Source organism: Amblyraja radiata, chromosome 1, assembly GCF_010909765.2.
Source record: "Amblyraja radiata isolate CabotCenter1 chromosome 1, sAmbRad1.1.pri, whole genome shotgun sequence".
In the NCBI taxonomy this organism is placed as follows: Eukaryota; Metazoa; Chordata; class Chondrichthyes; order Rajiformes; family Rajidae; genus Amblyraja; species Amblyraja radiata.
The window spans coordinates 74617311-74640999 of NC_045956.1; the positions used below are offsets into that span (position 1 = coordinate 74617311).

General features: G+C 42.7%; 1 protein-coding gene and 1 long non-coding RNA gene across 6 annotated transcripts in view; one reads left to right on the forward strand and one right to left on the reverse strand.

The window, feature by feature from the left end:
- The first annotated feature begins 1188 nt into the window (after positions 1-1188).
- The window catches only part of ptpn13 (protein tyrosine phosphatase non-receptor type 13), a 288106-nt gene continuing 265605 nt past the window's right edge, over positions 1189-23689 (forward strand). For 4 of the 5 annotated variants that reach the window (XM_033024313.1, XM_033024330.1, XM_033024337.1 and 1 more), the window contains exon 1: positions 14354-14720. The gene's annotated coding sequence lies outside the window, so the exon portion shown is untranslated. Of the gene's footprint in view, positions 1200-14353; positions 14721-23689 lie in introns of those variants that run through there. The other variant, XM_033024321.1, reaches the window with a different exon arrangement.
- LOC116975356 lies at positions 10717-20417 on the reverse strand. The gene is made up of 3 exons (XR_004412606.1): positions 20407-20417; positions 17842-17844; positions 10717-10798 (listed from the first exon to the last, which is right to left on the reverse strand). It is a non-coding gene; the product is annotated as an uncharacterized LOC116975356 (long non-coding RNA).

Consider the following 23689-nt stretch of genomic DNA (forward strand, 5'->3'; position numbering starts at 1 on the left):
TAGACAACAATTGGCCAGGGAACCACCCTACCTGAGGTCATCTGTTGCTGGTCTTTTCTTGCTTTCAATCTCCCCCAACAATCAGTCTGAAGAAAGGTCTTGACCCGAGATGCTGCCTGACCCGCTGAGTCACTCCTGCATTTGTGTCTATCTTCGGTATACACCCACATCTTCAGTTCCTTGTTATAACATTTATTATCATATAAATGCTATGGCTGGAGAAGATGGACTGATATCCTGTGCCAAGTGGAAGATGAAGAGTGTGATGGGATACTCTCCAGTTGGGTGGATGAGTGAAGTTCCAGCAACACTCAAGAACCTCTGCAACATTCAGGCCAAACTACGGGCAGCAGAGTGGCACAACTAGCAGCACCAGAGATCTGTGGGTTCACTTCTGACCTCAGGTGCTTTCTATTTGGAGTCTGCATGCTCTCCCTGGGATCATGTGGGTTACCTCTGGGTTCTCCAGTTACCTCCCATATCCCAAAGAAATGCGGGTTGGTAAGTTAATTGTTAACCACAGCTAATTATCCTCAGTTTGTAAGTGAGCAGTGAAATCTGGGAGGTGTTAATGAGAATATGGGGAGTGTCAGATTTGTGTTGGATTTGTGAAAATGTATACGTAATGGTCGGAGTTAATTCCACCGGGTGGCGCCGTACGATGGCTGTCTCGCCAACAGTCTGTCTCGCCTCTATCTCTCTTTGTTGTTTATTAGTCTGTAGTTAAATGTTTTAGTGTATCTTTAGTTTTGTATTATGTGCGGATGGAGGGGGGGTGTGGAGGAAACTTGTTTTATCTCTTTCCTCGATGGAGTTGCGACTTTTTCCTATTCTTATCTCCGTCTGCACTGCGGCCTAACATCGTGGAGCTGGCAGCCACTTGCTGGGCATTGACCTTGGGAGCTCCAACCGCGGGAGCCTGCGGATTTAACATTTCGGAGCTGGCGGTCTCTTTGCCAGGGATCAACCTCGGAAGCTCCAACCACAGGAGCCTGGGGACTTTATCATCGTGGAGCTCGTGGTCCCTGGTTAGGGACCGGCTTCGGAAGCTCCAACCACAGGAGCCTGGGGACTTTATCATCGTGGAGCTCGTGGTCCCTGGTAAGGGACCGGCTTCGGAAGCTCCAAGCCGCAAGAGCTTTGACTGCCCCGACGCAGGAGCTTCGAACGCCCTGACATGGGAGCTTCGATCGCCGGCTGTGGGAGCTTCAATCACCCCAACTGCGGATGGTTTGACTCCCCTGACCGCGGGAGGAAAAAGAGGAAAGAAGATAAGACTTTATTGCCTTCCAACACAGTGAGGAATGTGGACGAGCCGCTGTGATGGATGTTTATATTACATTTGTATGTGGTTGCGTGTCACGTTGCTTTTTTGGTATGACTGTATGGCAAATCAAATTCCTCGTATGATTTACATACTTGTTGTGTTTTCATACTTTGCTAATAAAATCAATTACAATTACAATTACAATTTCATAGGCTGAGGGGGGTAATTTACCTGTTGTTTCTCTCTATAACTAAAGTACTTCATCAATCATCCTATATATTCATGGTCTTCAACAATGGACAACAGTGGATGCAGCAAATACTATTTACAAAATGCATTGAGGGTACTCACCCTAAATATTCTAATTGCACCTCACAAGCTTTTGAGGCTTTACCGAGAAAGACAAGGGCAACAGGAATATTAGAACATGTTTTCAAGAGAGAGTTAGCGTTTTCAAGAGAGAGTTCGAGTTTTCAAGAGAGTTACATTTAGCTCTTAGAGCTAAGGAAATCAAGGGATAGGGGGAAAAAGCCAGAACGGGGTATTGATTTTGGATGATCAGCCATGATCATATTGAATGGCGGTCCTGGCTCGAAGGGCCGAATGGCCTACTCCTGCACCTATTTTCTATGTATCAATGATTGGCTCCCTTCCAACTTGTCAGCAATTCTGACTATGAAATATATCATCAGACCTTCATTCTCAGGACATCAAAATTGTGAAACTCTCCCCATATGAGCACTTAGTTCCAGAAAGTGGCTTGCCATCATCCTCTCATTGGCAATTAGGCTTGGACAAATGCTGGAATTGCTTGCAATGTTGAGATCCTGAAAGCAATTTTTTGGGGAAAGGGAATGAAGAGAGAATGGTGCATTTGGAATAGTTTGCGAACCAATCGTGGTACTTTCCCGGCCTGACTGTATTAATCTCTAAATAGTACCAAGATCATCAGAACAAAGATCAGAACATCAGAATCACAGACTACAAATAACTAATACATGCATTGCCATTGATGGTATAATGATATCATAATGTTGTCTCCTCTTGTGACTGTTTACACATCAACACACCTATCCACACAAACGAGATTTTTCTCTTCTAATGCAGAGACTTGTTAGGAAATGGAAATATTTGTCAAAATGGAATTTTATGAAAGCGGATAGATATTTGGAAATGAAAATATAGAATGTGCATGATGGAAGGAGTACAGAAGAAAATAGTTTTAGAGAAGCAGCAAGCATCGGTCTATTGAGTCCCAGCTTCTCTAGTGCAGACAGGGTCTCAATGATGAGATGGTTGTGTACCTAAAATAAACCCACACTTACAGAAAATTGTGTTTAAATAAATAGTGGAAATGGGATGGGGGTGTTGGTGAGTTTCAGACTCCCAATAACAGTGTTATTTCTCCTGCAGGAATTTCAAAACTACAAGTTTGCGTTTCAATATCTCTAAGTTTGTTTTTGTTCTGCACGTAAAAATACAGTACAGGTATTGAAGAACACAACAACCAGTTTCATTGCGGGTGTTCATAGAAATTGAGAAACGATTGTTAATACTTGCACAATGATACTCTATTAAACAATGTAACATGCTATATGTATCTGATGTCCTGGTCAAAATCACATTGTAACCAATTTGGTCTGCATAATTCCATCAATGTTTCGCAACTCATCAGTTAAGTTATATCCCATTTGCATAGTGGAAACAAACATTATAGCAGAACTACCTGTATTATAAACTTCTATGTTTATAATGCAGCGTCGGTGAATAATACAAACAATATTTTTTAAACCTGAAAGAATCTCCAAGTTCAAATGTAATGCATTATTATACATTTGTTACATTTTCAAACAATTTAATCCAAGGAAACATTTGAAACTATGCTTTTAAAGTGGCACAGTTGGCAGAGCTGATGCCTTACAGTGCCAGGGACCCGAGTTCAATCCTGACCTTGGATAGTCTTTGTCTGCAGTTTTCACATTCTCCCTGTGACCATGTGGGTTCCGTCTCGCCGTTCCGGTTTCCTCACAAATCGCAAAGTGCGGGTTTACAGATTAAGTGGGTGCTGTAAATTGCCTCGAGTGTGTAGCAGGTGGTTGCAGAAGTAGGATAACATAGCACTAGTGTAAACAGGTGATCGATGGGCGGCATAGACTCGGTGGGCTGAAGGGTCTGTTTCCATGCTGTATCTCTAAGTACAAATTAAAAGATATAGCCACTGAATGAAAAATTAGAACAAAATATTTGCAATTCAAGTTTCATATTAGGGATATTTCAATTGCTAAAAATGAGATGCCTTTCTGAAACAAGATCAAATGTTAAAAAGGACAAAATAAGTAATATATAATTGTTTAAAAATGACATCTAAATGTCAAGAATGTGCGCGGTGTTTGTGCATGAAATGGTAAGGAGAGCTGGTACGAGAGGAAAATTATGGCAAAGAGAAAAGAATATTAGCAATGAAGAATTTTCACTGCTACAAAAATCTTCTTGTTTCTATACATAAATATTGTATGCTACTTTGAAATATTAATGAGACTAATTATTTCATAATGTTTGAAGTTAAGAAGTAGCTTTGCTCACTGTTTTAGAATCATTTCCTCAAAGAGATTTATAAATGTGGTGTTTGTAATAGTGGAAAAAATTTGTAATATTTTTGCTCTCAAATGATTAAATTTGTCGCTTTTCTTTAAGACTGCCAAACTTTGGAAGAACAGGTTATATGAAGACTCCTCCCTATGCTCTGAATTTGGTTACATAAGTTTCACGTCTTCCACCATATGTCCTTCAGCCGTCTCCAGAGAACTTGAAGTGGATACATCACAGAGCTGGGAATAAACTGATTAATGGTTTCTCACAAGGATGGAGTAAAATGTGAAAATAAATTTGCCAGTTCCACCAGCTTTGTCCATGGACATTTTGTGAAGTAATTATCACATAGCTATGAACATCATGAAGGTGATGTTGAATTGCAATAGGACCGTGGATATTTAGCTATGGTGTTGAAATTTCAGCATGCGTCACCTTTGAGAGATGTCCCCTTGCCTCCTGCTCTGGGGCAACAAAAAATGGAGAGTCCTGTAATGTACATAAAGTGTAGTGTCTGTTTGACTGATATGCTTGAACCACGATTCTTCCATCTGGTACTCTTTCATTTCTTTTAAAGTAAGCATTTGTATTTTAAAAGTAGTTATGATAATTTCTGGAAGTCTGGCATAGAATATTTTGTATTTGTTCAACTGAATTCTTAACAGCTTAATTTTATGTTCTTATCCATGTGCTGGCCTTCACATGTATGTGGCGTATCATTTGTGCTTGTGATTTAAAAAAATCAATATTTACTGGAGTACAATGTAACTATATTGCTTTTTCAAGTTGAATTGTGCCATTCAAAACACAACTGAGAATATCCCACTGGGAGGTACTCAAAAATGCTGGAGAAACTCACCGGGTGAGGCAGCATCTATGGAGCGAAGGAAATAGGCGACGTTTCGGGTTGAGACCCTTCTTCAGACTGATGTAAGGGTGGAGGGGCGGGAAGAAGAAAGGAAGAAGTGGTGACAGTGGGCTGTGGGAGAGCTGGGAAGGCTAAAGAAGGAGAAAACAGCGACTACCTGATATTGGAGAAGTCAATGTTCATACCGCTGGAGTGTAAACTACCCAAGCGAATAAGAGGTGTTGCTCCACCAATTTGCTCCTCACTCTGGCCATGGAGGGGGCCCAGGACAGAAAGGTCGGATTTGGAATGGGAGGGGGTGTTGAAGTGCTGAGCCACCGGGAGATCAGGTTGGTTATTGCGAACCAAGCGGAGGTGTTGGGCGAAGCAATCGTCAAGCCTACGCTTGGTCTCACCGATGTAGAGCAGTGACACCTAGAGCAGCGGATGCAATAGATGAGGTTTGAGGAGGTACAGGTGAACCTCTGCCACACCTGGAAAGACCGCTTTGGTCCTTGGATGGAGCCAAGGGGGGAGGTAAAGCGACAAATGTAGCATTTCCTGCATTTGCAAGGGAAAGAAGAGGGGGTGGTTTGGGTGGGAAGGGACGAATTGACCGGGGAGTTATGGAGGGAGCGGTCTCTGCGGAAAGCCGAAAGGGGAGGAGATGGGAAGATGTGGCCAGTCGTGGAATCCCATTGGAGGTGGCGAAAATGTCGGAGGATTATTTGTTGTATGTGACGGCTGTTAGGGTGGAAGGTGAGGACAAGGGGAACTCTGTCCTTAGAAACATAGAAACATAGAAATTAGGTGCAGGAGTAGGCCTTTCGGCCCTTCGAGCCTGCACCGCCATTCAATATGATCATGGCTGATCATCCAACTCAGTATCCCGTACCTGCCTTCTCTCCATACCCTCTGATCCCCTTAGCCACAAGGCCACATCTAACTCCCTCTTAAATATAGCCAATGAACTGGCCTCAACTACCCTCTGTGGCAGAGAGTTCCAGAGATTCACCACTCTGTGTGAAAAAAGTTTTTCTCATCTCGGTTTTAAAGGATTTCCCCCTTATCCTTAAGCTGTGACCCCTTGTCCTGGACTTCCCCAACATCGGGAACAATCTTCCTGCATCTAGCCTGTCCAACCCCTTAAGAATTTTGTACGTTTCTATAAGATCCCCTCTCAATTTCCTAAATTCTAGAGAGTATAAACCAAGTCTATCCAGTCTTTCTTCATAAGACAGTCCTGACATCCCAGGAATCAGTCTGGTGAACCTTCTCTGCACTCCCTCTATGGCAATAATGTCCTTCCTCAGATTTGGAGACCAAAACTGTACACAATACTCCAGGTGTGGTCTCACCAAGACCCTGTACAACTGCAGTAGAACCTCCCTGCTCCTATACTCAAACCCTTTTGCTATGAAAGCTAACATACCATTCGCTTTCTTCACTGCCTGCTGCACCTGCATGCCCACTTTCAATGACTGGTGTACCATGACACCCAGGTCTCGCTGCATCTCCCCTTTTCCTAATCGGCCACCATTTAGATAATAGTCCTGCTTTCCTGTTTTTGCCACCAAAATGGATAACCTCACATTTATCCACATTATACTGCATCTGCCAAACATTTGCCCACTCACCCAGCCTATCCAAGTCACCTTGCAGTCTCCTAGCATCCTCCTCACAGCTAACACTGCCCCCCCAGCTTAGTGTCATCCGCAAACTTGGAGATATTGCCTCAATTCCCTCATCCAGATCATTAATATATATTGTAAATAACTGGGGTCCCATCACTGAGCCTTGCGGTACCCCACTAGTCACTGCCCGCCATTGTGAAAAGGACCCGTTTACTCCTACTCTTTGCTTCCTGTTTGCCAGCCAGTTCTCTATCCACATCAATACTGAACCCCCAATGCCGTGTGCTTTAAGTTTGTATACTAATCTCTTATGTGGGACCTTGTCGAAAGCCTTCTGGAAGTCCAGATACACCACATCCACTGGTTCTCCCCTATCCACGCTACTAGTTACATCCTCGAAAAATTCTATAAGATTCATCAGACATGATTTACCTTTTGTAAATCCATGCTGACTTTGTCCAATGATTTCACCACTTTCCAAATGTGCTGCTATCCCATCTTTAATAACTGACTCTAGCAGTTTCCCCACTACTGATGTTAGACTAACTGGTCTGTAATTCCCCGTTTTCTCTCTCCCTCCCTTCTTAAAAAGTGGGGTTACGTTTGCTACCCGCCAATCCTCAGGAACTACTCCACAATCTAAAGAGTTTTGAAAGATTATTACTAATGCATCCACTATTTCTGGAGCTACTTCCTTAAGTACTCTGGGATGCAGCCTATCTGGCCCTGGGGATTTATCGGCCTTTAATCCATTCAATTTACCCAACCCCACTTCCCGACTAACCTGGATTTCACTCAATTCCTCCAACTCCTTTGACCCGCGGTCCCCTGCTATTTCCGGCATATTATTTATGTCTTCCTTAGTGAAGACGGAACCAAAGTAGTTAATCAATTGGACCGCCATATCCTTGTTCCCCATGATCAAATCACCTGTTTCTGACTGCAAGGGACCTACATTTGTTTTAATTAATCTCTTTCTTTTCACATATCTATAAAAACATTTGCAGTCAGTTTTTATGTTCCCTGCCAGTTTTCTTTCATAATCTATTTTCCCTTTCCTAATTAAGCCCTTTGTCCTCCTCTGCTGGCCTCTGAATTTCTCCCAGTACTCTGGTATGCTGCTTTGTCTGGCTAATTTGTACGCATCATCCTTCGCTTTGATACTATCCCTGATTTCCCTTGTTATCCACGGATGCACTACCTTCCCTGATTTATTCTTTTGCCAAACTGGGATGAACAATTTTTGTAGTTCATCCATGCAGTCTTTAAATGTCTTCCATTGCATATCCACCGTCAACCCTTTTAGAATTAATTGCCAGTCAATCTTGGCCAATTCACGTCTCATACCCTCAAAGTTACCTTTCTTTAAGTTCAGAACAATTGTTTCTGAATTAACAATGTCACTCTCCATCCTAATGAAGAACTCAACCATATTATGGTCACTCTTGCCCAAGGGGCACGTACAACAAGACTGCTAACTAACCCTTCCCCATTACTCAATACCCAGTCTAAAATAGCCTGCTCTCTCGTTGGTTCCTCTACATGTTGATTTAGATAACTATCCCGCATACATTCCAAGAAATCATCTTCCTCAGCACCCCTGCCAATTTGATTCACCCAATCTATATGTAGATTGAAGTCACCCATTATAACTGTTTTGCCTTTGTCGCACGCATTTCTAATGTCCTTGTTACGAGTAGGGGCATGGGGAGTGAGAGCAGAGTTGCGGGGTATAGAAGAGACCCTGGTGAGAGCCTCATCTATAGTAGAAGAGGGGAACCCTCATTCCCTAAAGAATGAGGACATCTCCGATGCCCTGGTTTGGAACACCTCATCCTGGGTGCAGATGCGGAGTAAACGGAGGAATTGGGAGTAGGGGATGGAGCCCTTACAGGAAGCAGGGTGGGAAGAAGTGTAGTCCAGATAGCCATGGGAGTCAGTGGTTTTATAGTAGATGTCGGTCAGTAGTCTGTCACCTGCGATGGAGATAGTGCGGTCTAGAAATGGTAGGGAGATGTCGGAAATGGTCCAGGTGTATTTGAGTGCAGGATGAAATTAGTGAGTTAGTGATGAAATGGGTGAAGTCAGTAGTTCTATATGGGTGCAGGAGGTAGCACCAATGCAGTCGTCGATGTAGCGGAGGTAGAGTTCGGGGATAGGGCCATGGTACGCCTCGAACAAGGATTGTTCGACATACCTTACAAAGAGGCAGACATAACTTGGACCCATGCACGTGCTCATAGCTACGCCTTGGATTTGGAGGAAATGGGAGGAGTCAAACGGAAAGTTGTTAAGGGTAAGGATCAGCTCCGCTAGGCAGAGGAGAGGATCAGTTAGACGGGGATTGGGTGGTTCTGCGTTTGATGAAGAAATGAAGGGCTTTAAGACCCTCCTGGTGGGGGATGGAGGTGTAGAGTGACTGGACATCCCTGGTGAAGATGAGGGAATGGGGGCCTGGAAAACGAAAGTCATGGAGGAGCCGAAGAGCGTGCGAGGTGTCTTGAACATAGGTACGGAGGGATTTAACCAGGGGGGATAGGATGGAGTTGAGGTATGTGGAAATAAATTCGGTGGGGCACGAACAAGCAGAAACAATGAGTCTGCCAGGACAGTCAGGTTTGTGGATTTTGGGGTGAAGGTAAAATCGGGCCATGCGGGGCTGGGGAACGATGAGGTTGTATGCTTGGGAGGGCAGGGAGCCAAAAGTGATGAAGCCAGTGATAGTGTTAGAGATAGTGACCTGGTGCTCGTCTGTGGGGTCATGGTCCATATCAGCCATGTAGAGATCAGCGCGCCAGACTACCACAGCACCTCCCTTGTCGGCAGGTTTGATCACCCAGTCTGGGTTGTTGCAGAGTGAGTGGAGGGCTGTACGTTCAGGGGGGGAGAGGTTAGAGTGAGAAAGGGGAGTGGCGAGGTTGAGGCGGTTTCTACGACTATATCCCACTGGGAATTGCACTTGCTCGTAAAAGGTGTTTGTTGTGCTGTATATTATGTACTTTCCAGTGCAATGCTTGTTTAGATCATTGTTGGAAGAAAGTAGATCATGATGATCTGAAACATGTCCACCATTAGACACAGGGGAGAGAGTACAAACTGTACAAAGGGAAGTTATGTCTGTTTCTCTAGTTCAAAAGATGGTGAAACATGGTTAAATGCTTGAAACTAAAAGTAATTAGTTCCTTGTGGCTCGCTACATCAACATGGTTACCCTCAGAAATGGAGAACTTCCCCATCTGCAATGCAATATTTAATTATTTTCCATTTGAATCAAGGGAAATTGGATTAATAGAGTAGAAATTCAAGTGCTCGTGAACCTCCAGTAAAATATGTTTAGAATCACAGTCATAAAGCTGTGCAAAAGTGACCAGTCCCTTTGGCCCACCTTGTCCACACCAACCAAGCTGGCACCCTGGGTTAGTTCTAATTGCCTGCATTTGGCCCATAGCCTTCTAAACCCTTCCGATCCATATATCTGTCCAAATGAATTTAAAAAGTTGTTATTGTATCTGCTTCTATAGCTTTCTATTCCTATACAGCCAGATACAGACTACTCTCTGAGTGAAAAATATGCCTCAGAGGTCCCTCTTGAATCTCTTCCCTCTGACCTTAAGATTATGCTCTCTAGTTTTAGAATCCTCTATCCTAGGAAAAAGTGTTCACTCTATCCATCCCTTTCATGATCTGGTTACACCTCAATAAGTTCACCCCCCAGCCCCCTATGCTCCAGAGAAAATTGTCGCAGCCCATCCAAACTCTCCCTGCAACGAGTTCTCAGATCTCAGGTCTCCCTGCAAGCCAAGGTAATATTCTGGTGAATCTCTTCTGAACCCTTTCCAATTTGATAAGATCCTTCAAGATAGATGGGGAATTAGAACTGCACACAGTACTCCAGGTATAGTCTCACCAATAACTTGTACAGATACATCACAATGTCCCAACCTTTGTACTCAGTACCCTCTCCAATGAAGGCAAGCATGCCAAATGCCTTCTTCACGTCACAGTCTACCTGAATCACCTCTTTGAGGCAACTATGCACCTGTACTAGATCGTTCTGTTCTCTCCAGGGCTCTATAATTTACTGTGTAGGTTCTGACCTGGTTTGACATACAAAAGTGCAACATCTCATACTTGTCCGAATTAAGTTACATTTGCCATTCCTTGGCACACCTTTGCCAAATGATCTAGATCTTGTTGTAAACTCAGATATCCTTGACCACTGTCTACTATACCACCAATGTTGGTGTCATCCTCAAATTTACTTACAATATTAACTATTCTGTCATCCAAATTGTTAATGGATTTAAGATACAGCAGTAAACCCTGCACCAATCCCTGTGGCACTACACTTGTTCCAATTTTTTAAGTCATAGGAGCAGAATTAGGCCATTCAGCCCATCGAGTCTAGTTCACCATTCAATCTGGGCTGATTTAGTTTCCCTCTCATCTCCATTCACCTGCCTCGTAATCATAACCTTTGACACCATTACTAATCAAGAATCTGCCAACCTCCATTCTAATTGTATGTCATTTTATTCTGAGGTTGTGCCCTCTGGTCCTAGACTTTCCCACTAGTGGAAATATCCTCTCCACATCCACTCTTTCCCGGAGTCACAGGCCTCCAGTCAAAAAAATACCCCTCCATAACCACCCTTTGAATCCTTCCTCCAAGCCAATTTTAACTCTAATTAGTTAACTCACCTTGAATCCCAAGCAATATAACCTTCCAGACTAGCTTACTAAATAAGATCTTTAAAATGTTTCACTTAGGTGCCCGAGGATGAGTACATTTTAAAAGTGTACAAAATCATAATTATGATTAAGTAACTTCCTAAAGTGATACATTTTGTAAAACTATGATGTGCATAGTTTAAATGATTAGGTACTCTTCCTCCATTTTTTGTTGTACTTCATAGAAGAAGGTGGAAAGCTAAGGACAAAGTGGGAGTGGAAGAGTGAATACAAGTGGTTAATGCTGGAAACTCGTGATCATACTTGCTGACTGAATGGAGTTGTTCTACAAAGCATGAATCTAATTGGTGCCCTGTGTTCATAGTGCAAAGCAGTGAAAGCAATATTCAAAAGTCAAGAGTCAAGAGTGTTTCATTGTCATATGTCCCAGACAACAATAATATTCTTACGTGCAGCAGCACAACAGAATATCTAAACATAGTACACTGTAAACAACATAATAAATGAGAAAAAAAAGTTCAGCGTGTGTATACACAAACGCACACACACACACATACATATAAAGAACAAACAATAATAGTGCAATAATAACACTAATAGTCTATGTAGTTCTGAGCTTATTTGAGGTTGCAGTGTTTAATAGCCTAATGGCTGTAGGGAAGAAGCTGTTCCTGAACCTAGACGTTACAGTTTTCAGGCTCCTGTACCTTCTTCCCGATGGCCGGGGTGAAAATGGAAACAGATATATACCCTGTATATATATCAATTAGAGTGCTCGGGCCATAGGCACTGGCATGAGGAGGTAAAAGGGCAGATGTATCTCCTGCTGAAACACGTTTGTTGTGTTGGTAATGACAGAGATATTTTTTAATTCTCCTGTAGATCCAAACATCCTGCCTTGAAATATTTCTCTCTTTTTAATTGTTGCTTGGCTTAAATCTTGGAACTGGTTGTTCAATAGCACGGTGTGAGTACATTCAGCAGAAGGAAGATGAGAACATGTTTCACCATTGCCATTTCAAGGGCAATTCAGAAGGGACAAATAATACTGGGTTTGCCAGTGATGCTCGCAGCAAAAATGTTAGTAAATATTGGGGTGGATGAATCTACAGGCATAACAGAAACTATCACAGTCTGCTAAGGGAAATGCGAAGAGATTCTTGGGGCTCTGATGGAGAATTTTGCATGTTTGTTAGCCACAAGTCAGGTCCCTGAACATTGGAAGATATCTAATGTTGAACCCCTGTTCAAGAAGGACAGCATGGATAAGTCTGGAAACTACAGGCCAGTGAGTCTTATATCAGTGGCAGGCAAATTGTTGGAGAAGATGCTTTGGAACAGCATTTGTGTTCACTTAGAAAGGCTGGGATTGATTAGAGTAAGTCAATGTGGCTTTCTGCAGAGGAAATCATGTTCCACAAACCCAATGTGTTTTCTTGAGGTAGCAACAAAGGAAATTAATGAAGGCAGGGTGGTAGATGCAATTTACATGGACTTAGTAAGGCTTTTGACAGGGGCTCAAGTGTCTGGGGCTGGTCCAGAAGGTTAAGGCATGTTGGAAAATTAGATCCATAGTTGGCTTGGTGTTAGTAGGCAGAGGGTAATGGTAGATTTTTTTGCTGACTGGATATCTGTAGCAAGTACTCTACTGCAGGGATCAGTGCTTGGACCTTTGATGTTTGTATTATATATTTTGCTTAGATGATAAGGCAGGTTGTCTGATTAGTAAATTTGCAGATGACACAAAGGTTGGCTGAGTCTTAGATAATGAACAAGTTTGTCTAAGGATGCAGCAGTCCATTGGTTTGTTGGGCAGATCATTAAATGTTGGGAAGAGTGGTGGAGTATGTGAAATAATGTACTTTTGGAACTAATTTTGCTTAGGCAATAAATGGAGGTTAACTTGGAAGCATTTATAAACAAAGTGATAGTGGGATGCACATCCAGAGCCCTGAAAGTGATGACACTGGTGGATAGGGTAGCAAAAAGGCATTTCATAAGTATGCCTTCAAATGCTGAGGCATTGAGTTATAAGAGTCGAGACATCATTTTGCAACTGTACAAAGCATTGTTTAGACAGCACTTGGAGTACTATGTACAGTTCTAGTCACCACATGACAGGAAGGATGTGAAAGCATTAGAGAGAGTACAGATAACATTCACTATGATGTTGCAATGAATAGACTACAATAGTTTAGAGGAGAGATTGAATAAGGTGGGCTTATTCTCATTGTAATGTCAGAGACTGAGGGGTAACATTAAAGTGGTATAAATGATTTGAGGGCCAAACATGGGATAGTCAGAATACCTTTCCCAGGCCGGGGGGAACAGAACCAAAGTGTACAGGTTTAAATGAGAGGGGAGAAATTAAAAGGAGATCTAAGTTTTTCACACAGAGGGAGGGTGGCAAGTACAGTTACAATATTTATAGGGTATTGTGGCAGGTACTTAGATAGGCAAGGATGACAGGGATAACCGGCCTAATGTTGCAAATGGGCATCACTGTCGACATCGGTGAGATGGGTCCATTTCTGTGCTGTACGATTCTATGCTTATATGAAACGAGAAAGAGGGCATGCAAGAAACTTCTTAAGTACAATGGGAAGGAATCTTCATTAAATAAAAATGTTCATTTAAAAGTTATTAACCCAGACATTTCCCATTGTTCACTACTCTGAAAGATTAACAGCGTCTTTCTCCAGAATTGGAGACTCCAGGATATGCTGAATTGTCTGTGTTTCAGTCTGCGCAATACAGGTCAATAACTTCTATGCAATCACACTAAATATTAGTGTACATGTTGCAATTCTGAAACAATTCACAGAGGAATTGAACAGTGCGAAAGTGTATAATAAAGATGAAGACACCAATCGATGGGATACAATTTAACTTGATATTCCTTTGCGGAATGCGTGAATGTGTCTTCAAATACTCCGATTTGTCTGAAATTTGATATCAACCCAAATGACTTCAGGAATATGTTTTACACGCACTGATGTATTTTTTATAATGTTGCAATAGTTCTGATGTCAGATCTTTGACCTAAAAGTTATTTCAGTTTTCTTCTTCACGGACACTGTCTGAGGAGCTGCACGTTTCCAGGATGTTGTGCTTCGGTTTCAGTTGCTATCATTTACAGCATTTTGCAATAATAGGATCAGTCAAATGTTATTCTTTCGGAGTGTCAATCACACGCCTTTTTTGAAAACACCCACCATATATCACTGTTGAAACTAAGGTGTACAGTTACCTGCGTCACTGTGTGAATTACCTGCCCTGACATGACATGAGTGACTTCAGTGCGTGGAGATGGACGCCCAGGGGCTGGCTGGTCCACACAACAGCGCCTGCCTGTAAACCCTGTCTGTGCAGGAGGTGGGAGCCGCGCGCACGCGCTCTCCGCTGCCAACTCCGGTCGACACAGAGTTCCAAACAATCGGATCCAGGCAACAGCGGGCGGGCGCGCGGCACAAACCCCAGCAGAGCAGGGAAGGGAATCACCACAGGAAGATCATGCCGGGGTTGCCGCTGCAAGAGCGGCCGGCCAACTCCTGCAGTGAAAAGTCCCAATGCGTTGTGAGATGTTCAGCGGCCGCTTGGGCAGAGATGCGGCGGCTGCTGCTCTGAGGACCACGGCTGCCAGGACCGCAGTGCCGCGAGAACAACTTGTTGCAGCTTTCTGCTCCCGTTGGTAAGTTACAAGGCTTCAAGTGCATTTCTTCCAGTCGGAGGTAGAGAAGTCGGAGTCGTTTAAACCGATCGCGGGGAAGAGGCGAAACTCAATCCAAGAATAAACGAGTACGAGCGTATGTATGGTAGGATATCAGCTAGTGTGTGAGCGCTATGCGAGGTTGCTCCAGTGTTTATGACTGGGGGGTGGGGGAAGAGCAACAAGATCAAACAAGTTAAAACATCTCGGGACTAGTTTTAATTTGGATAACTTGATAGTAATCAGATATTCCCCACTTAATAATCGACGATTTTCTTCCCTTATTTGTTGAGCAATTTATTTGCATTCCTTTCAAAATGTGAGTAGTGTGTAGTTGATGGGATGGTGTCAGTGCTTTGTGAGGACGTTTTTATGAGCACATCAGAGCATTCTTTAAGTTGTGACCTTTCTATTTAAGACGCGGCGTTACTTTTGTTCCTTCTATCTAGTCATTCATGGTTAGTTTCAATTATTTTTGTTATAAAAAGGTAAACGGATTAGCCACCTGTATGCTCGGCCGGAGATCGAAGAGACTAACTACATCTGTACAAAAAGAATGAAAAAAAAAAAGACATTTTTCAAAATCTTCAGTGCATCCATGTCTTTGTTTTGGTTGAAGTATTGGAGGGTGGGGGGATGGGACGCGAAGGACGTGCATCTTGTCATGACCTTTATAATGTACAGTTTTTACAGAGTCATTCGCATGGGGATTTCTAGTTGTGCATTTCAAATCTGGCAGTCAATAAAACACAGATTTTTACTTTTCAATGTTGTTGTAATGGGTGGCTGGGCAATGTCATGCTCTCTGAACCATATTCCCATGGCAACAGTGCAATTAACACGATGAAATCGGAGCAGTCAAATGGGTCTTCACATGCCAGATTTCTTTGAGGAATAGTGATTTGCGCAGTTTTGCCGATGAGTGCTACTCTGGCTCACAACACTTTGTACTTGTTCACGTGAGCGTACTTTACATTTGTTTCAAATATAAGACTTCATTTCATTTTCTTTGATTTTCTTTATTCTAACTTCATTTTGATTTTGATTGTTTATTTTCCTCACCAATGGTCCATACTAGGAAAATTTGTTTAACTCATAGAAAGCAATTTTTTAAACTTTTATTTGACAGGTTTAAGGTGAAGGGCAAAATATTTAATAGGAATCAGACAGGTAACCTTTTCACGCAAAAGGCGGTGAGTGTATGTAACAAGCGGCCAGAGGAGGTAGTTGAGGCTGGGACTATCCCAGCATTTAATCAATTAGACAGGTACATAGATAGGACAGGTTTGGGGGAATATGGGCCAAACACGGGTAGATAGGACTAGTGTAGCTGGGACGTGTTGGATAAGATTGATGTGTAACATTCTGGTTTTGTGGGTGTGATATTATAAAATTTTAAGTCGTTGACCTGGCATCCAGAGACCTGGACTGATTGCTGTTTGAAAAAATAAGTAAATTACAGAACAAGAAGCATATAATTTGGCCCATTGTGCCAGAACCAGTCCTCTAACAACTCACTAACCCAAATAAAATCCAAAGTAGTGCAAAACAAACAATGCCCAAAGTCCCTCATACAACCAAGGCAGTTCATTGTTCGGAGTTTAAATTAATTTCATAATGTTTAATAGCCATGGTTATTGGGAAGAAGTTGTTCTTAAACCTGGACATTACAGTTTTCACACTCCTATGCCTTCATCCCGATGGTAGGAGTGAAATGAGAGCATGGCCAAGGTGGTGTGGGTTCCTGATGATTCTGGCTGTTCTTTTGAGGCAGCGACTATTGTAGATCACTTTGATGGTGCTGAGGTCAGTGTCTGTGATGGATCAGGCAGTGTTCACCATTTTTTAAAATCTTCTTAGTTTGAGTTGCTGAACCAGGCCGTGATACAACCAGTCACTGTGCTCTTTACCATACACCTGTAGAAGTTCAAGAGAGTATTAATTGACATACCGAATCTTCTTGGTCTTCTTAGGAAGTATTGGCATTTAGGGCTTTCTTTATGATTGCATCATGTGCTGGGCCCAAGACAGATTCTCAGGGATATTCGCGCCTAGGAACTTGAAGTTGTTGACTCTTTCCACCACTGACCCTTCAATGAATACAGGTTTGTGGATCCTCACCTTTCCTCTTTTAAAATCAACAATCAACACCTTGGTTTTACTGACGTAGAGAATAAGATTGTTCTGATACCATTCAATCAGATGATGGATCTTCCTCCTATACTCTGACATCATTATCCATAATTAATCCAACAATGGTGGTGTCGTGGCAAATTTAAAGATGTTGGAACTATGTCTGGCTACACGGTCATGGGTATAAAGTGAGTAGAACATGGGATTGAGCACACAGCCTTGAGGTGCCCCTGTGCTAATAATTGTCAAGGAGGAAGTGTGGTTGGTAATTCATACTGATTCTCTCCTGTTAATGAGGAAGTCGAGGATCTAGTTGCAAAGGGATGTGCTGAGACCCAACTTGCTGAGCTTGCTAATGGGGTTGGTGGGGCTGATGATGTTGAACGACGAGCTGTAGTTTATGTGTTTTTATTGTGAACATCCTTCCCTCCCACAGGCAGTATATTCCAGATTCCAACATAAAAATATTTATTTGTGCTATGCTTAATTTATTTTATCTTTATTTGTTGCCCATGACCTCAAGTAGTTGACTTTTGAATCAATGGGAACAGCTTCCCACAATCCTCCATGTACAGACCCTCTATCATCCCTCCAGTCTGAAGAAGGGTCTCGACCCGAAACGTCACCCTTTCCTTATCTCCAGAGATACTGCCTGTCCCGCTGAGTTACTCCAGCTTTTTTCAAGATTCAAGATTCAAGAAAGTTTAATGTCATGTGTCCCAGATAGGACAATGAAATTCTTGCTTTGCTTCAACACAACAAAATATAGATGGCATGAATACAGAACAGATCAGTGTGTCCATATACCATTATATAAATATATACACACATGAATAAATAAACAGTGCAAATAAACAGATAATGGTCTATTAATATTCAGAGTTTTGTTTGAGTTGTGTTTAATAGCCTGATGGCTGTGGGGATGTAGCTATTTCTGAACCTGGACATTGCAGTCTTCAGGCTCCTGTACCTTCTACCTGAAGGTAGCGGGGAGATGAGTGTGTGGCCAGGATGGTGTGGGTCCTTGATGATGCTGCCAGCCTTTTTGAGGCAGCGACTGCGATAGATCCCCTCGATGGAAGGGAGGTCAGAGCCGATGATGGACTGGGCAGTGTTTACCACTTTTTCTAGTCTTTTCCGCTCCTGTGCGCTCAAGTCGCCGAACCAAGCCACGATGCAACCGGTCAACATGCTCTCTACTGTGCACCTGTAGAAGTTAGAGTCCTCCTTGACATACCGACTCTCCGTAATCTTCTCAGGAAGTAGAGGCGCTGAGTTTTGTGTCTATCTTTGGTTTAAACCAGCATCTGCAGTTCCTTCTTACACACCGTCCATCATTTATACTTCTATCAAATATCCTCTTGGCTTTCTCTTATCTAAAGAAAACATTCCTATCCTCTCTAATCTATCTAAGTGTTGCCCCTCATCTCAGGAACTATTCTTGTAAATCTTTTCTGGCTATCTAATGTCTTCACGTCCTGACTGGAATGTACAATTTTATAATCCTGGTTTGTAGATATTTGTAGTAATTTAAAAAATGTACTTACAGACTGAACAAGCATATATTTGCACTGCACAGTATTGGATTTAGACCATCACTCGAGAGAGTAATTGTCTTGCACTTTAAGCTCTCAATGAAAGAGAGTGAGGTCAGTTTGGAATTGGGAGAGGATAGAAAGTGGTTCAGTCTAAAATGAAATTGTGGATGAACTGTTTAATAAAATAAAATCTAAAGTTGTTCCAAAGTTACAGCTTTGTAAGTATAATGGGCTAAAACCAGCTTAGTGCTGGATTGGCTGCTTGGCCCCAGGTAGTCAAGATGGGAGGGAATACATCGAAGTCCCTCACCCTGAGCACAGGATCGCCCCAGGGTTGCGTCCTCAGCCCCCTATTGTACTCCCTGTACACACATGACTGTGTGGCTAGGTTCAGCTCCAACTCAATAATTAAGTTTGCTGATAACACTGTGGTGGTGGGCCTGATCTCAGACAACGACGAGAAGGCCTACCGGGAGGAGGTGGCTGGTCTAGCACTCTGGTGCCAGGATAACAGCCTCCTCTTGAACATCAAAAAAACGAAGGAGCTGATCATGGACTTTAGGAGGGCACATCATCCGAGGACGTACACTCCATTGAAGATAAATGGGGATCCTGTGGATAGGGTGAACTGTTTTAAATATCTGGGAGTCCACATCTCCGAGGATATGCCATGGGCATCACACGCCTCAGCACTCGTGAGTAAGGCAAGGCAGCGCCTTTACCACCTCAGGCAATTGAGGAAATTCAGAGTGTCTCCGAGGATCCTCCAGTGCTTCTACGCAGCGGCGGTGGAAAGCATCTTGTCCGGGAACATTACCATCTGGTTTGGGAATTGCTCTGCCAAGGACAAGAAGGCTCTGTAGAGAGTAGTGCGTTCGGCCGAACGCACTATGGGAACTTCACTTGCCCCCCTGCAGGAACTATACATCAGGAGGTGCAACTCCAGAGCCAACAATATCATGAGAGACCCCTTCCACCCCTGCAATGGACTGTTCCAGCTGCTACGGTCATGCAAACGCCTCCGTTGCCATGCGGTGAGAACGGAGAGGTTGAGAAGGAGTTTCTTCCCAGAGGCCATTCGGACTGTAAACGCCTATCTCACCAGGGACTAACTCTACTGAACGTTTTTCCTTCCATTATTTATTATGTAAAAGAATATGTGTGTTATGATTGTGTTTATAGTTTGTTTGGTTGTTTGTCTTTTGCACAAAAGTCCGCGATCATTGCCACTTTCATTTCACTGCACATCTCGTATGTGTATGTGACAAATAAACTTGACTTGACTTGACTTGATTGGATTGTGTTGTATAATTGCCCTACAAATACTGTGGAAGAAAATACTGCAGACGCTGGTTTAAATCAAAGGTGGACGCAAAATGCTAGAGTAACTCAGCGGGACAGGCAGCATCTCTGGAGAGAAGGAATGGGCGATGTTTCGAGTCAAAACCCATATTCATACTGATGTCGTGGGAAGGGGCGGGACAAAGATAGAATGTAGTCGGAGATAGTAAGACTGGTGGGAGAACTGGGAAGAGAGAGGGAAAACAAGGGTTACTTGAAGTTAGAGAAGCCCATGTTCATATCGCTGGGGTGTAAACTACCCAAGCAAAATATGAGGTGCTGTTCCTCCAATTTGCACTGGGCCTCATTCTGACAATGGAGGAGGCCCAGGACAGAAAGGTCAGATTGGGAATTGTCAGAGTGAGGCCCAGCGCAAATTGGAGGAACAGAGCCTCATATTTCACTTGGGTAGTTCACCAACAAGCACCAATACCTGGCTTAGCTGGAATGAGGGGAGCCCTCCCAGTCAGATCCTTCCTGCATCGTCGGAAACCTCACTACCAGCGCACGCTGCCCTCGGGATGACTGCTTTTGAGTGGAGACGGTTGCCCACCTCTTGGCAGAGTGTGGATTCGCAAAGAGAGTCTGGAGAGGTCTGCAAGGGTCCTTGTCACGGTTTATTCCGACTGTTCCCAGGGATGCATTCAGAGACTGACATCAAGTGCTGCTGGAAGGTCATCAACTCTGTGAAAGACGCTCTTTGGTCTGCCTGAGCGCTGTTGATCACCCAGCGAAGGGAGATGTCAATCGGGGAATGTTGCCAACTGGCCCACTGCAGACTGCAGGAGTACGCGCTGACATTTGTTTGAACTTGAGCAGATAGGATGTGTCTATACACTTCAGAATTCATTATGCTACTACCATCAGCAGTTGTATCATCAATGAAGATAAATGAGCCAGTACCTTCAGCAGCCTCACATGCCCAGGCCATAACACCCCCACCACGGTGTTTCACAGATGAGGTGGTATGATTTGGATCTTGGGCAGTTCCTTCTCTCCTCCATACTGTGCTCTTGCCATCACTCTGATATAAGTTAATCTTCGTATCATCTGTCCACAAGACCTTTTTCCAGATCTGTGGCTGCTCTTTTAAGTACTTCTTGGCAAATTGTAACCTGGCCATCCTATTTTTGTGGCTAATCAGTGGTTTGCATCTTGCAGTGTAGCCTCTATATTTCTGTTCTTGAAGTCTTCTGCGGACAGTGGTCATTGGCATCCACACCTGACTCCTGAAGAGTGTTTCTGATCTGTCGGACAGGTATTTCTTTATTATAGAGAGAATTCTTCTGTCATTAGCTGTGGAGGTCTTCCTTGGCCTGCCAGTCCCTTTGAGATTAGTAAGCTCACCAGTGCTCTCTTCTTAATGATGTTCCAAACAGTTGATTTTGGTAAGCTTAAGGCTTGGCTGATGTTTCTAACAGTTTTATTCTTGTTTCTCAGTCTCATAATGACTTATTTGACTGTCATTGGAACAACTTTGGACCTCATGTTGATAAACAGCAATAAAAGTTTCCAAAGGTGATGGAAAGACTGGAGGAAAGACTAGGTGCTGAGAGCTCTCTTATACCTGCATTAAGGAAGCATTTAAACACATCTGAGCAATTACAAACACCTGTGGAGCCATGTGTCCCAAACATTATGGTGCCCTGAAATGGGGGGACTATGTAATTTTGTGATTTTTACATGGTGAAACCAAAATGTATAAAAATGGCCTTTATTAAAATCTGACAATGTGCACTTTAACCACATGTGATTTTTTCTATTTCAATTCTTAAGTTGTGGAGTATAGCGGCAAATAAATAAATGATGGGTCTTTGTCCCAAACATTATGGAGGGCACTGTATACATACCTTTGGATTTGGATGTATACTTCTCATAAACCTTTCTGACATTGGACTCCATTCAGTTCATGAAGACTATGTCAGCTCTTACACAATCCCAGCAAAGGCACCACCTCATCTTCTTTGGCATTTAAGCTTAGAGAATACCTGGTCAATGTAGTCCTGTGTATATGACTTGAATAAAAACTTTTGTTCATAATTACCTAAATTAATATAATTCCTCTGCCTTAAATGGTGGAATGTCTTGAACTAATTCATCTGCTTGGAGATGATTGATTTTGAATATCGATTTTTCTAACTTCAAGTTATTTTGTGCTTTCCCTTTCTCTCTGTTCCTCCCCTACCCTAGTTCTCTGACTAGTTTCATTGTCCAGATTAATTTTACTGATTGTATGCCTCCTTGTCACCTTCCCCTCAGCCAACAATGAACCATTCTATATTTCCTTGATTGACATATGCTTTGATGTCCTTTTCACACCTTCCCTTCCACATCTCTAGTTTCCCTTTCCCCTGACTCTCAGTCTGAAGAAGGGTCTCGACCCGAATTGTCACCCATTCCTTCTCTCCAAAGATGCTGCCTGTCCCGCTGAGTTACAGTGTCTATCTTTGGAGAAATTACTTTAACTGTTTGATGCGTGCTTAGCTTTTCATTTCAGTTGCTTCAGTGTTGCACCAGTCTTTGTACAGGTTTGAATGCAATTTAATTTCATTCCCGATATATTTTAGTGACAAAAATGCATCAGGTGTATTTCATATGCACTTGCTTTTGTTCACAAAAGTGTAATGTGTGACAATGGCAGGTCAGCCTGTGCTAATGGAGTGGAACAAAAACTGAACCAACATCGCAGAGGGATAACTTACAACAGGAAAATACTGTAGCCGTTCTGATGTAGACAGAGAAAGCACATCATCACAAGCTGGATAATTTGATATTGGAATTGTGCCCAGGCAGAAGAGGTGCGGTTCCTTAAGCTTAAATTTGACTTTATTTTCACAGTGCAGGATTCCATGATAAAGAGGTCAGAGTGACAATAGAATGGATTAAAGTGGTAGGCAACGGGAATTGGATTTGCTCCTGCAGGCGGTTCACCTGGAAAAATATCCTTTGGATCCTTGAAGATGATAAGGGAAGAGGTTAAAGGGCAGGTGTTTTATCTTCGCCATTTGTATGGGAAAATACCATAACACGTGGAATGATTGGTGGGGTCAGAAGAGTGGATCAGAGGGTTGTAAAGAAAATTGACCATTTGAGATGCTGAAAGGGAAAGGAAATCTGAAGGTGGAATTGTGTGGAAATTGCAAACGATGATCCACTGAATGCAGAAGATGGTGGCCGGGAAGGTGAATACCAGGAACTCTATACTTGTTTTATTCAGAGGCAGGGAAGGTGGGAACAAAAATGTGAGAAATAGATAAAATCTACTTTTCACTCTCCATTAGTGCACCCTGAGCTGCTGTTTCCTACATTTGCTATCCTATAACTCCATTAACAAATCATTCCAACAACAAACTTAACCTCAAAGATATCCCCTTTGCCCCTTCCATTCCTCACTCACCTTCTTTGTGACATAAACACAATAAATGTTCTCTCTTTTTCCAGTTCTGATGAAGATCTTCAACCTAAAACATTAATTCTATTTGTAATATATGAAGATGGTGAATATATATGTATATATATATCTTTACTGTCCTGTCAGTGTTATCCATATTAAAAGTGTATATTTTAAATGTGGAGCCACAGCAGAGAATAATCATAAGAAAAAGGAGAGAAGAGAAATGTTTGAGGCAGCATTTAAAAATCAGGATTTGAGAATGATTTACGAGCTGAAAACAAGGTGGCAAAGCAGTAGAAAATGGATTAGGAATTATCAGGGTAAATTGGAAATTGAATCCATATACAATGATGGAATTGGGCTTTGGAATAAACATATGAATTAAGGCATTCCGGTTCCTAGCAGCATCTATTAATTTGATTGGATAATTCAACAACATTTGTGGAGTCAAGATTTTTTGTTCTGTGGGAAAGATAGGTGTTGGTATTGATAATGTATATGATGTCCCTGCAAATGCTGGGGCCGGGGGGGGGGGGGAGTTCAGA